Raw genomic sequence first — 14,742 nt, 5'->3', positions numbered from 1 at the left:
ACATATGCTCATAAGATCCATGTATCCAGTGTATGTGCCGAGTGATCTCCTCCGTCTGCACTGTGATGTGAGTGCTCCCACATTCTCTCTAGCATCTGAAAACAATCTATCCACCTCTCTGGTTCGGTTTCTCCTATTTCTGGAAGTTTCTTCCTGAGTGGATGTCTCCACTCCCGAACCCTCTGCATTTGGTTTCTCCATATCAATCTGAGGCTCCTCAAACTTATGAGCTAAAAGCTACTCAAATTCATGTAGGTAAAGCTCCCTCTTAAGGGAAAATCTCATCGCCTTCTCCTCATCAAATATGGCATCGATACAAAACATTGTCTTCTTGTTGGTCGGCAAGTACACCCGCTAATTGTGAGGTTTATCAGCGTACCCCAAAAATATCCCCAACTCTGTTGTTAGCTCAAGATTCTTTTTTGCGTCATTGGTCACATGTCAATATACTGATGACTAAAAAAATACTGAAGTGACGAACATTTGGCATCTTACCAGAATAAGCCTCCCTTGATGTCTCCACTCCAAGAATCGGATGCGGGCTTTGCTTCTATAAATAAATTTTTGTGTTGCATGCCTCATCCCATAAGTTTAGTGGTAGGCCCTAATCATGCAACATCACCCTTGTTGTCCCTAATATGCTTTTGTTCTTCCCCTTGTTTACCCAATTCTGCTGAAGGTTATGGGGTGTCATAAACTCCTGTTTAATCCCTTCCGTTGCACATAAGTCCTTAAACTCATTTGAGATGTACTCACCACCGTTATCACTCCATAGAGATCTAAGATTCTTTCCTAAATATTTCTCCACCAATATTTTAAACTCACAATTTTTTTTGAAGGTTTGATCATTTTTATGCATGAAAAATATCCATCATTTTCCAGAAAATTCATCAACAAATATAACATAATACTTGTGTTTGGCCATGGATGTTATCGAGAATGCTCCACAAGCATCTGAACGGACTTGCCATAACATAGCCTCTACTTGACTATCTCTATGGTGAAAGGAAGAACTGGTGTATTTACCCAAAGTACATCCCTTGCATGTATCAACTTGGTCTAGCATACCTTTGGGAAAATCGGTGGAGATCTGCTACATGATCTTCATACCCCCATGATGCAAGTGGCCCAATCGCCTAAGCCACAACTCATCAACATCTCGGCTATGCACCATCTATTCTTTTGTGCTGAAAGAAACACAAGCATCTACCTCCAGCTTATAGAGATTCTTCACCTGAATTCATATCTTATTTACTTGACCCGTCGCCATGTGCTGAAGGAACTCCTTTCCTTTTGAGAAGATCACATCATAGCCTCTATCCTCAAGCATGTTAATGGATACCAATTTCTACTTCAAATTGAGCACATACATAATATTCTTGAAGTTGAGTGGAGCCTCATGATCCCTCTAATAAGTAACCCTTCCAAATCTAGTAGCGTTATACCTCCCATCATCACCCACCTCAATATGCATCTGGAGATCTTTCTCCTCTAGGTCACTGAATAACTCCATGTCGCTAGTCATGTGGAATGAGGCTCCATTGTCTAAGTACCATACACTTCCCATCATTGATGACACCATGCATGCAATAACGGAAAATTCAAATTCAAATTGAGAGGCCAAAGCCTCACCTGCCGCTCCTCCTCAGGACTTCTTCTTGGACTTCTTGAGTGGAAAATTTGTAGCAAAATGGCCCAGCTCATGATAATGAAAGAATTTCACTTTCATCATGTATTTCTTACTACCCCCATGGCAAGAATCTAATTTGGAATGGGAAGCGTTCCCTTTTCCCTTCTTCACCTTAATCACTAAGGAACATTTCTCTTCATCATCAGTACTTGATGAAGAGCCATCCTTGGTGTACCTCCTAATCTCCTCCTACAACAAATTCAACCACAATCATTCCAACCTGGCAGCTTCTCCCAACCATTGGCAAAGGTGTGATAACTATGCAAACACTTTAGGAGTCCCAACAGAGCAAGACTCACCATATCATGCTTTGAAATCATGACTCGAACACTTCCAAGTTCATCATGACATTCAGTCGACTTGGTCAAGTATTTTGAAATAATCTCTCCTTTCTCCATTTTGATTTTTCACAGTTTGTCCTTTAGTGCGAATTTCCTTGCTCACTGTTGTTCTGATACAAGTTCATCAATGATTTCAACATATCATACATAGTTTCCTTTGCGCGGGGACTCGAGACAATGTGGTCTCAAACTTCCTCAAGTATTATCTGCCTCACCTTCACCACACACTTCCTCCATTTGGCCACATTTTGTTCATCGAATGTTGCTGACTTAGGAATGCCTTGATCAATGAATTCATTCAAGCTATTATCCTCCATCACAGCCTTCATTCTGTCCCTCCAAGATATATAATTTTAGTTTCATTCCAAGGCATACTTGAGCCACAAACCGTAGAATACCTCTGAAGTGTGTATTGAAAATTCTAATTTCACCTATAACCCAAAACTCAAAACTTCGAAATCTCCTCTAGTATATTGAATTCAACTCCGATACCATGTATAATTTCCTATAGATTCATAATCTCATGTAATTTCCTAAAGAACAACACAAGAATCTACTTCTACTTTCAACCAACGGAAGCCAATAGATTGATGAAAACAATATGAACAAGAAGAAGATAAACCATTGGCACATAACACAACAAATCCACTACTCAAAACCCCTAATATAGATATTGCATTAAATCAGAAATATGAGTGAAGATACAAATCTTGTTCTCACAAGAACAATTCCACACAAATATGCTCAACTCTATTAGCCACTACTTAGCCAATTTCTAATGCCTGCAAAGCCGCTATTTCCTTGTGTAATTCCTATGATAAATTTCCTGTACTTAAAGGGAATTCATGCTTTCAAAAATGCATAATACAAGCATAGGTTCTTCTCTAATTGCATACATGATATTTATAACTCGATAAATCATACAACTAATAGTACACTATCCCTACAATCTAGTCTCAACTGGGGATTTCTCTGAACTAATAGGCATGAGTTTCTCATGAGGGAATATTTAGTTAACTTGAGTAACACTTGTGGATGCAATAGTACACCAATTGAATTTTAGTCCTCTATTAGTTTCACAAACAATTAGAACTAGTTTAACTAACCATAACTCATTAAACTATGTTATCTAATTATAACTCAATTTAAAATCATACTAGACCGCTAAAATTTAGGGAGAACATATACATGAACACAGAAAGAATTCCAACTCGAAATTCCTAAGCTAATTAAGTTAATTAAAATTAATTAACTATTTACAAGTCACTAGGAGAATAGAATCCAATTTTAGTTCTTAGTTCAATTCAAGGACAAATTAAACTGGAATTTCCTGTCGTCATTTCTCAGCAATGAGACACATATGTTATGGAAAAAATGTTACACTAACTTACTTCTCATCTCTATCTCTCTACTTTCTAACCTATGACACTATTGATGATCCCTTTTTAAAGTGATCATTTTCTCAAAATATTACAACTGAAATATACATGAATAGAAAAAAATAATTTAGTGATGTAAGATTAAGACAAAATCGGATCTTTAGGAGCATTGTTCAAGTTTATACAATTGATGCCCATGAGAATCGATGTCTCTTGTCAAATACAACTTAATGTTCCCATTGAAGGACTAACATACTCTTGTAATTTCTGCCATAGCTTGGACTAATTGTAGAAAGGTTCGAAAAATTTTGACCATTCTTAAGAGGAGCGTCAAAGCATACTAGTGGATTGCAAGCGAGGAATCTTAGTACCAAATTAAGTGCATACTATAGTATTGAGTAGCTTCCTAGTACTGAACTCTTCATCCCAACGTTGAATCATGAAATAGACTTGTCACAACTAGGGAGTTCATGTTTTCATATCAAGGTCCCCCTAATAAAGATATAACCATATTTAAATGTTAACAACATAATATAAAATTAGCATAACCATATGCTTAAATCAACCAAAGAATTATTAAAATGAGCCTCATTCATTATCATTTACCTCCATTCATATTTTTTCCACGGGACAGACAAAATGACACTTCTGGATACCAAAAAAGATCAAAATGAGGAAACAAATTGTGCAATATGGTGGAATAAGGTATCAAAAGGAGAACAAAACTATGTCTCAACAAGCAACAAGTGATTGTTTCTTATAGAAGTTTTATCAGGATATGCTAAGACCTAAATTTTGTCTACCTTGTGCAAATACTTTCTTAGAAAATGATTGGATGACTTATCAACTCTCTCTATGGAATAAGCACTCCTAGGATCACAACTCAAACTTTTCAATGGTGTGAAACGCCCTCATTTAATCCCACTACATCTTTCTCCCTTGCCTCTAGAAGTATTGTATCCCTTATCTTGATACAACTATTAGGGCAACAATATATTCTCTTGGCATTCATGTTGTGTATATTTTATCCCTGATATTGACATGACTATCGTGGCTATAGGATATGCTTTCAGAATCCATGGTGTGTAGGGTTTGGAATGAGGTACTCTCATAGGTAAACCGAAATATCATGATTAGGTGCCATGCACTCCTCCCTTCCCTCGTTTCTCTCTTCGAACAAATCAAGCATTTACATATATATAAGTGCACTGATAAATTGCAAGATAAATATCTCCATTTGGCCCTTGAATCCCTTTAAAACATAGTTACTTTATGATTAAGGGACTCTGAACAATCACATTAATGCATTTCAAATATAGGGTTTGTCAATAATTGTACTCTACTCAAGGATGTTGCTTTGACTTACATACCAAATTTCCAAGGTTTAGGTTTTGAGACCATGACTAGGGTTTATAAAGGGCTAAGTGCTATTAATATCATGCATTGCAGGAATTTTCCTGATAATTCCTAGAAAGCTTTAAAACTATGACAATATCCAAGAATTTGGTTTAAAGGGTTGTTTTAGATTCACTCCATTTGGTTTGATAAACATGGGTGAGAATTATCCAATGTTTCTAAGTTTTTCACTTGAGCTTCAACCATCCATCAACATTACCTTGGCCATCCAGTCTCTGGTCACTCACTGCTACAATCTACAAGTATTTTCTTTACATTTTTGATTTACGGACTTGTGGGAATTACTCATATCATGAGAAATGCCTAATCCTTCTCATGGATGCTATGGGGAACATTATTCTCACTATTATCCATAAGGTACTTCTACTTGATCTGTTGAATTAAAATCCCTTGCACCAAGAAGACATTTTATAGTTTTTCTTATGTTGACTGAAATAATTTATGGGTTTAGCAGAGATTAAGTTTTAATGATCAATGGGAAAAATTTAGAGGAGATTATTATTGGTGTGGGATTAAGACAACGTTTAGCGCTATACACGATGTGTTGGAACTCTGTTCTAATAAACCCTTTTTCAAAGAAATTTTTAACCATATGAAGAGATGAAATATGAATGTTTACAACTATGAAATCAAGAGATCTCACTCTAGATCGAGCTCCTCATTCACTGTATTTGGTACCTCTCAATAAAATATTGCTTTCTTTTTCTCCTCGAATATACCTTAAATCCATAATGATATTCATTTTTCTTATTAAAGAAATATATAGTGGAGTTTATTGTGTAAGAGAGAGGTATTGACTCACCCGCTCATTCATTCACTGGGGTATGTAACACTAAAACAAAGGACAAAATGTATCATGTTAATAAATGATGTACTTAGCCTTACTGTGTAACCTAGAATTGACCAAACCTTTGTAATGGGACTCATTATTTTCATTCAGATTATTAGTTGGTAATCCTCAATAAGAAATTCCCATTTGCATAAGGAAACAATAATAAAACTAAAGAGTTACAATGGATAGGCGAAAAAATCATAGAATCATCACATACCAACTTATAGAGAAGCCATAGCCATTATCAGTAGAGAATATGTGCATTCCTTAATAAGAGTTCATTGTTCATTTTCCCCTTCGTTTCCATGGGAGTGATGTCAAGGAGAATAGTGCTAGAGAGATGTCCCTGTCCATGTAGACAAACTCACTAGAGAATCCTTAAAGGGGGTTATTGAGCACGTGGATCATATAATTTGGACTTAGAAAGATCTCGTACCTTTCTTAGTAGTTTCAAAAGAACTTATCAATCTTAGGGTAGGATGGAAAGATGTGATTCAAAGTATTTTTGGATATTTTATTCTTTTTAAAGGTGGCTTTTATTCTCAAATCCTTTTAGCTAGGTTTCAACTTTGATTTTTTTGAAAACTAAATCTACAAAAATCAACTAGCATACACGTGATAGTTACACCAACTTATAATTTGGCAGAGGCTCACTCAAACTTGAATGCTATTATTTTCATTTGTAATATGACATCTGTTTGAATCACAAAGGAAACCTCTTAATCAAATTAGGGGCTCCAATTCAAAGTAAAATAGGGTAGGATACATTATTTTCATTTGTAATAGATCTAAATTTTAAAAGAGATTTATTGTTCAAGTGGTGGGTTGTACTTGGTTTCAATTGCTAGCATTAATATAATGATTATGTTTTAGAACATCCATTTGAATCTCAAAATAGATTTATCGTTCAAGTGGTGGGATGTACTTGGTTTTGTTTTTTGTCATTAATATAAAGCGTATATTTCATAACTTGTATTTAAATCTCAAAAGAGATTTATTTTTCATGTGGTGGGTTGTAATCGATTTCAATTGTTGTCATTAATATAAAGCTTATGTTTCAAAACTTCCAATAAGTTTATGCTATGGATTCCAAACAATAAATATTATTATGATAATCAGCTAATTTACAAACACCGAAACTTTCATTGAAGTTTAAATGGTGATATAGAAGTTGACGACCACCCCTTTAACTAGCTCGTTTCTATTAATTTTGTTTACAATTTAGATGCTTATGTTGATATTACTAAAGAGATCAAATATCTTTTCGAGTAATGTACATATCCTTCTTAATATTTTTCTCTTGGATTCAATGCATGATATCCATCACATATGATCTCCTTCAAGGATTATTTTACCTTCATATGTTTATCTTGTACGTGTCAAACTACTAGAATAATAAATTTATAACATATGATTTCTGCAAGTTGTTTTGATTTATTCAATAATGTCAATCTTTAAATCAATGTCTGATTAGTATTTGATTATTGGTTATGATTAGGAGAGTAATTTTTCTATTGGTATGAAATCCATCCAAGGTTTTATATTTCAAAACCATAGCTAATCAAGTAAATTTTACCGAATAAATTTGGTTACTATGGAAAGGAGACACCTAGGCCACTTGTGATGGCTTTGTTAGGTTGAGGACTAGTTTTTGCAAATGGATAGGGATGGGTGAAACATAGGAGGATTGTGAGCCTTTTATTTAATGTTGATAAATTTAAGGGTTGGATTCTTGTAATGTCTCACAATTTCTCTATAATAAAACTTCATAGAAGATGAGGAACTATAACACTTTCTTGAGTAAGGATTTGAATATTTTGGCACATCAAAAACTGTTGTCGCCTTCAATGACTCTAGGACTATTCAATACATGGGGGCTTCAATAGGGGAGAAATAGCATACCAGGTGGGTTCATATTGGGGGATTTATATTGCGGAAGAAATAACATTATATGTTGAGAATATAATAGGGGTTAAAGGGTTTTAATATTGGAAGGTATAAAAAATGGATCTCAAAGTTAATGAGTAAATATAAAGGGGTATAAAAAATGCTAATTAAAAATTGGAAACCTACAATATCTAGTGAAAGTAGGGTTTTTTAAATTGGGAATGTGTATTGGGTTTGTATTGGTAGGGGGTTAAATAATGTGATTTTTAGACGTATTTTTCAATATGTAGTCAAATTAAGGGTATTGTTTAGTATGACATGAATGCATATGCTATGTTAGAGGTTCATTGAGTGAAGGCCCCGTGATTGAATATAGGTATGCCATAGACCAAAAAAAGAAGTTCCTTAAATATATGCACCAATTTACTATCAATATATTCTTATAATTTGACCTTATTACATTGGTGCATAACTCCAAAGTTAAGCTACAATGTAAATTTCGGCTCTTGAGGTAAATATATGTAAAACATTAATATTGATTGATACTTATAATTTGAGCATATATGCTTGATGCAAAACTTCCATTTCAATTATAGTGAGAATTGAGTGCCTAATAATAGTAATATTTAATAAGTATAATTAAATAATGAAAATATTATATTGGATTCACTTATTAGTTGTAGTATAGTTTTATTAATGACATGTAATATATTTTCAAAAGTGTTGTCTTTTAGCATGTGAATTTATATTTAAATACTTTGAATTTTCCTACCTTTACTGAACAAAGATATGCATCAACTACACTATTTCGTAGGGAGTCCCTAAAAGTTCAAGTCTTGTAGAGTATGTTATTGATGTTAATTAGCTATGTTCTCATGTTGTCAATGACACAAAATGGTGAAGAAAATTGTTTCTTGCACTTCGTCGATGCTTGTGAATTGGAAAGAGATGATGTCTCAGGAAGAGAGTATGTTATTTATGTTAGTTAGTTATGTTATCATTTTTCCAATGAAAACAAATGGTGAAGAAAATTGTGTCATGCACTTCATCCATTCTTGTGAATTGGCAAGAGATGATGTGTCAGGAAGACTCTAATGGCAAATAAATTCATGTTCATAACGAGTTTGTAACATTTAAAAACATATATCATAGCCCATACTACATTTAAGAGTAGTTTAAATGAAGGAAAATAAGTATTTGAATTGCAAAAGAATTACAAGATATGGTTGCTGATGTTGAACGATCTGTCTACATCCTAGGAATCCAATAATTATAATATCTATTTATCTTTCAATTATAGAGTTTTGTATGGGATGGAAAATTCATTAGTACTTGTAATTCTATTTATGTTTTTTTTAACCATCCATTGGGAATTTTTGTTCTATGAGATAATGCCCTAATCCATTGCATAAGGGTCTACTACGTGCTATACATATTTTATAGAATTTCTACAAAAATATAATGTTTCAGAATAATTATAATTAAGGATTTGGGAATTATATTATTTGAATTTTTTGCAGATCTATTCCTACAAGAAAGAACATGTATTCTTGGGAGATTGACAAAAGAATTAAAGAAATCCTGGACTCTATAATTCAAAGTGGATTAAAGTCGAGAACAAAAACAAGAAATCATGTTCACTACATAAGTGACTTGCTTGGATTCACAATAAGTGCCAACAAGAAGGAATTTGGTGGGTCTCAAAGAGATCTAAGAATGTCTATTGATGAAAAAAAGGATGAATACGAGACATTTTTTTTCATGACCATAGACAACTTCCAATGTCTTGACTTGGGTAGTATTCATGTTCTCGATAAACCCAAAATGACAGCAAATATTAAGCAAATAAGTTATCAATATGTGTGGTATAGATATACGATATGTTGACATGCTTAGAAAGATGAAATTGGTATGCATTCAATTTAATATACATATGTCATTTTTGTGATTTTTTTAATCAACAAAACTCTAGGAATCATTCTTTTTGGATTAGAAAAGACATCATATATTTCATGATGTACATCTATATTGATATACCAATAAATCATAAGATGGCCACACAGGTTCTCCTGCTCTACCTAAATAATAAGAACTAGCATGTTCGCTTTTTCCCTAAACTCAAGAGACCCTATATATTTTCATAAAAATGTTCATTTGGTTCAGATAAATGTATCAGTGGATTGTTAGTTTAGATCCATGTAGGTAGTTCTGATCTAAATGTTAAAACTTGTCCTAAGTTCAATAGCATATTTCCCTTATTAAAGGTTGTCACTATATGTCATCCTTTCGATAAGAAAGGTGCGAATTCCAATTATGTTGTATACCACAGACTAATTTATAGTTTGTTGATCAAATCATCTGTTTGTCATCAAAATGGACAACCTGATGAAGAGGACAAACAAGAAGAAAATTGTTTACAAATATAATTTACAAAACTTTTGAATTAATGGCAATGGTAATGATGATTATCTTCACCATGACCATTAATTTTATTTATAAGCTGGACATTATTACTTCAAATTCCCTATTAAATGTAACACTTATTTCCATGTGGCACATTCTAGAGTCCTTATCCATAGTAAGATACAAAGAAATATTTACTAATGAAAGGACAATGAATTTCTCTCTGCAATTTACACCACTTGAGAAATCACCAAGTATCTCCTAAGTTGTAATTTATCTCCATGGTATCTACAATGGGGTTAGACTATTAAGGAGCTATTCAATATGTTTCACCAATTCACTCTCGATTGTCCATTGTTATCCCCTATTGTGCCTTGTCTATTATGATTCATGAATATTATTTGCTATATTTTTAGTGATTCTATAAGTGATCAACTCATTAAGCAGGTTTGTTTACGAAGAAATAAATGTTTATTCGAATTAATATTATCAATATTGTCCAAATATTATATGTGTTAGAGATTTTGTCAAAATGTGACTAAATGGATTTTGGTCAAATCATTATCTTTTGTTGTCAAAAGTTGTGTTTTTGACAACATATATGAATTATGGTAAGTTGTGTAGAATTCAAAATTAAAACTTATGATGCCAAAAAATCCCTACATGATTATGATAAAATTTTACAAGAAATTATATCCAAGAAAATTCCAAGACTAGGTAGAATATGAAATCTATATTTATCTTTTTTTTTGCTTGTTATTTATTTTGAAGTTCTTCATTTCTAGCTCACGAGGGTAGTTGTATTAGTTTGAAGATGATAAATTTTTTTTTATGCAAATTGTGGCTCACATATGATCATGTAAGATTATTTTGTTTCGTTTGGAATATGGATTCATCCTTATAGTTTTACAATTTTGACTAAGATGCAATTTTTCTATTATAACCATAGTAGCATTTTGTTTTATCCTTTAGGAAATTTTTAAACATACATAAAACATAATGCACATCTATAATAATATTAGGGTTTTTCCTACTCTAATTGTAGTTATTATAGAAAATTATCAAACATCCATAGAACATAAGAAGGCACATTTATTTACATTAGTGTCAAGTTGGCACTAACATATGATTAAGATAGATTCAATAACTGGATCTTGACTCTTCTGAGTCTATTTTCTACTATGATCTCTAAAGAAATGCCTCCAATTGATCCATTAGTTGGTTCTAGACTCTTCCATGTCAATTGGATACTCTCACTATTTTCTCTTTTCTCTGGAGAAAAAAGACTAGTCAATGTTTTCCAACCTAACGAGCCATACTTGCTCGATTGACTGATAAATTTGGTACAAAATTTCAATTAAAATTTGAGTCTGACTCTATATAACATTTTTATATGGAGAAAAGATTGGTTACAATGCATACTTGATTGACTGATGAATTCAGTACAGGATTATGTTGTGTGTAGGAATGACTCCAATATATCTAGTAGGTAGGTCTAGGCTCTTGTAAATTGATTGCTAGGAGTTTTTTCCTTAGAGAAAATAGACTACTTATCTTTTCCAAGTCTAAGTATTCATACCTACTCAATCAATTGATGAAATCAATATAGAATTGCAAGTAAAATATGAGTATAACTCTAATTAACCATTTTATTTAGAGAAAAGGGATTTGTCAGCTTTTCTGAGTCTAACAAGCCATACTTACACTATTGACTGATGAATTTGATACAAAATTGGTTGTCAAATGTGATTATGACACTACATATTCAGTCACCTTTTTATAAATAATAGAAAGGAATACAAAAGGGAGATGTGTTTTTATTCCTAATCCAATTTCACCACAAGCTATTAGAATATCTGTCATGTAAAATCCATGGTCTTTGTAGTATGTAGATTCATGAATGGGATTTGAAGCATTTCTCATTTTTATTTTTGAGAAATTTTTCATATTTTCCAAGTTTTAAATAATTCTCACTCTTTAGCTTTGCCCAATCATCTCCAAGTGACATTTATTAATATTGATAGAAAAAATATTATATTAACATTAATAATACTGATTGGAACAATATGTAATTGTCAAGTATTTGGTGTTAGCACTTTTAATTCAATTGCATCATTATATGTCTAAGAGACAAGGGTTGGTTCTGATTTCCCTAATAACTATGGTAATCTCTGAAGTTATTTATACTTTATCTTTCAAGTTATTGGTTATTTGTCTTTTAAGTTGTATTTATATTTGTTTCCTCTTGTTGGTAGATGACTGTGGTGGTAAATGAAACTCGAAGGCTAAATCCACCTGTTGCAAGGTTAATAAAAAAAACATGCAAAGCAATCAAGATTGGTCAGGTCTCTATTCCTAAAGGTGCAATCTTTTCATTTTGAATTTTTACAATGCATCACAAAGAGAAGTTTTGGGGTCCATATGCAAACTTATTTAAGCTAAAGAGATTTGAAGTAGATGTTTCAAAGACAGTCATTCATCCAGATGCTTTTATTCCATTTTCCTTGGGGTGAAGAAATTGTGTTGGCCAAAGTTTTTCCATGTTAGACACCAAAATTAATCTCTCCATGATTTTACAAAATTATTCATTCAATCTCTCCCCTTCTTGTGGCATCCTCCAATTTTTGTTTCTGTGGAGAAAAATTATGTTGTTAACTCTGCCGCTGGGAAGTAGTGCTAGTATTTTAGATCTGGAATTTCAATTCTTTTGAATTATGGCACCAACCATGAATATGATATCTCTGCGTTTTGATTGGAATCTATATTAGGGGCAAAAAAATAGCTCAAAAATCAAAGTACATAGAATTGTGTGAAACCTAAACGGTTGTATCCGGCTCATCAAAATGATACCATTGAAACTTGTTTCGTTCAAAATAGACTTTGTATGAGAAAGTTAGTTCCCGCTGACTGTTTCACTAAACATGTAAAATTTTGGGAAAAAAGGTTGACTAGGCATTCGTACATCCCAGTCAGTAAGGAGAATATTATATGGAATATTCCCTAGAATATTCTTTGGAATATTCCCTACAAAATTCATTGGAATATTCCTATGCAGGTGGACGAATCATATGCTCAGAAATGGCAACGTGTTATCGGGTAATAGCGGTTGAGTTGGAACAATCAGAAGGCAACAAGTGGCAAGTCCAGAGGCTGCCACGTTCCCCTACAATAGTGTATTAAAATTTTTATGAGGCATCAGGGTTCGACCCCACGACCTCCCCTCCACAGTGCCCGCACCTTACCACCTTCACTACCAGTTGTCACTTAACCATTATAGTGACACATATATATTTAAATTGCAATGTTTTTGATGTTGGTGGTTCGGGAGGGCGAGCCCGCAGGCCAACCCTCCCCATGTGAGCACACCCACTGTTGTAGTGTTTTCTTCTCAAAGATGTACTAAAATAACCAACTTAATATTATGGATGACAAACAATCTCAACAATATAAATGACTTCTAAACATTGTAGATCTGCAACAACTGATAGAAGAAAAACATGCCAAAGTCCGGATCTATGCCACAATCATAGTTAAACAAAAAAACAAAAGAGTAATAACTCCAATCATCTAATGGAAATCAAATATGTAGAAAATAATTTTATTATAACACCTGTGAAGAGAACAGATAAATGTTAACAATCCCCCTCTATGGGATGGGTTCTTGGCTATCCTCAAACATCTTCAGCTTGTGTAGAGTCTTTCTCCTCTATATTTCATAAATCCAACAAAAATATGGTGTGTGAGAATGAAAATAATCAGAGTTACAACAGTGAGTGCAATAATGAAAATGATCAAAAGTGAATAATTAACAGAAAACCCTACTATTGATAACAAAATATTGAGTTATCCTCAAATAATGAGCAATAATAAAATATTATTCATCCCATTCTTCGAATAACCACTTGGAGTATTTTATTATATTTGGTTAGGAGGGAAAAAGTATTTAAACTTTATTTAGAAATAATAAATAAATAAATGATTTATTTATCATCTCAAGGAATTAGTTAAGGAATAATAAAAAATAAGGATTTATTTAATTATTCCTAAGGGATTTAGTCAAATTTAACAAAGAATGGTAATTAGTTAGTAATAAATTAATTATTATTAGAGAAAAATAAGAAAAATAATGATTTATCTATTTATTTTTCATGACTAGGTCAACTTTGACAAGGAATAATAAGAAAACAATGTTTATTTAGTTATTCCTAGAAGAAAATCAAATAAATAGTGATTTATTTAATTATTCTTCATCGGTTTAACTATAAATTACTTAGCAAAGGTGGTTTATTAGGTAATTTCTCACAGTGATAGCAATTTTACTATGGTAAAATTCGCTTGACATGGTGTACTTCAATCCATCTAGTAAATTAGGTTAGATGATAATTTTTTTGGTGATAATACATTTCCCCCTAACATCCGAGTGTTAGGAGAAAAACGTATGACCAAAGTACGTTGTAAAGACACAATAACTTAGACAATGCAAGGGTGTCATAGAGAGAGAGAGAGAGACACCAATAAAGCTGAATTAAAAGAGGATAGGGATAGAGTGGGCGAGACTAATGCAAGTCTCCTTTTATGTTGTGGTATCAGAACTCAATGAGGTGGGGGAGGCATACCCATACCAACTGAGGTAACTTTAGTACAAAAATAATGGTTTTCTGAGAAACATGAAACTGAGAAATCAAGTACATGCCAAATGGTACATGACATGCTAGCGTAATAGAGACAGAAAATAATACAATGTGCCCCATATACATAATGTACCTAGAGAAGCATGAGCTAGGACTGAATACA

At 32.9% G+C, this 14,742-nt stretch overlaps 1 pseudogene; it reads left to right on the top strand.

The window, feature by feature from the left end:
- The first annotated feature begins 7,164 nt into the window (after positions 1 to 7,164).
- LOC149139502 (cytochrome P450 709B2-like) lies at positions 7,165 to 12,659 on the top strand (annotated as a pseudogene).
- The last annotated feature ends 2,083 nt before the right edge of the window (positions 12,660 to 14,742 follow it).

This window comes from Pinus tabuliformis, chromosome X, assembly GCF_031772625.1.
Source record: "Pinus tabuliformis cultivar Carrire ecotype Pingquan chromosome X, CPIR1, whole genome shotgun sequence".
Classification (NCBI taxonomy): domain Eukaryota; kingdom Viridiplantae; phylum Streptophyta; class Pinopsida; order Pinales; family Pinaceae; genus Pinus; species Pinus tabuliformis.
Note: the sequence above shows the minus strand (reverse complement) of the source record. Positions and strands in the feature narration are given on the sequence as shown.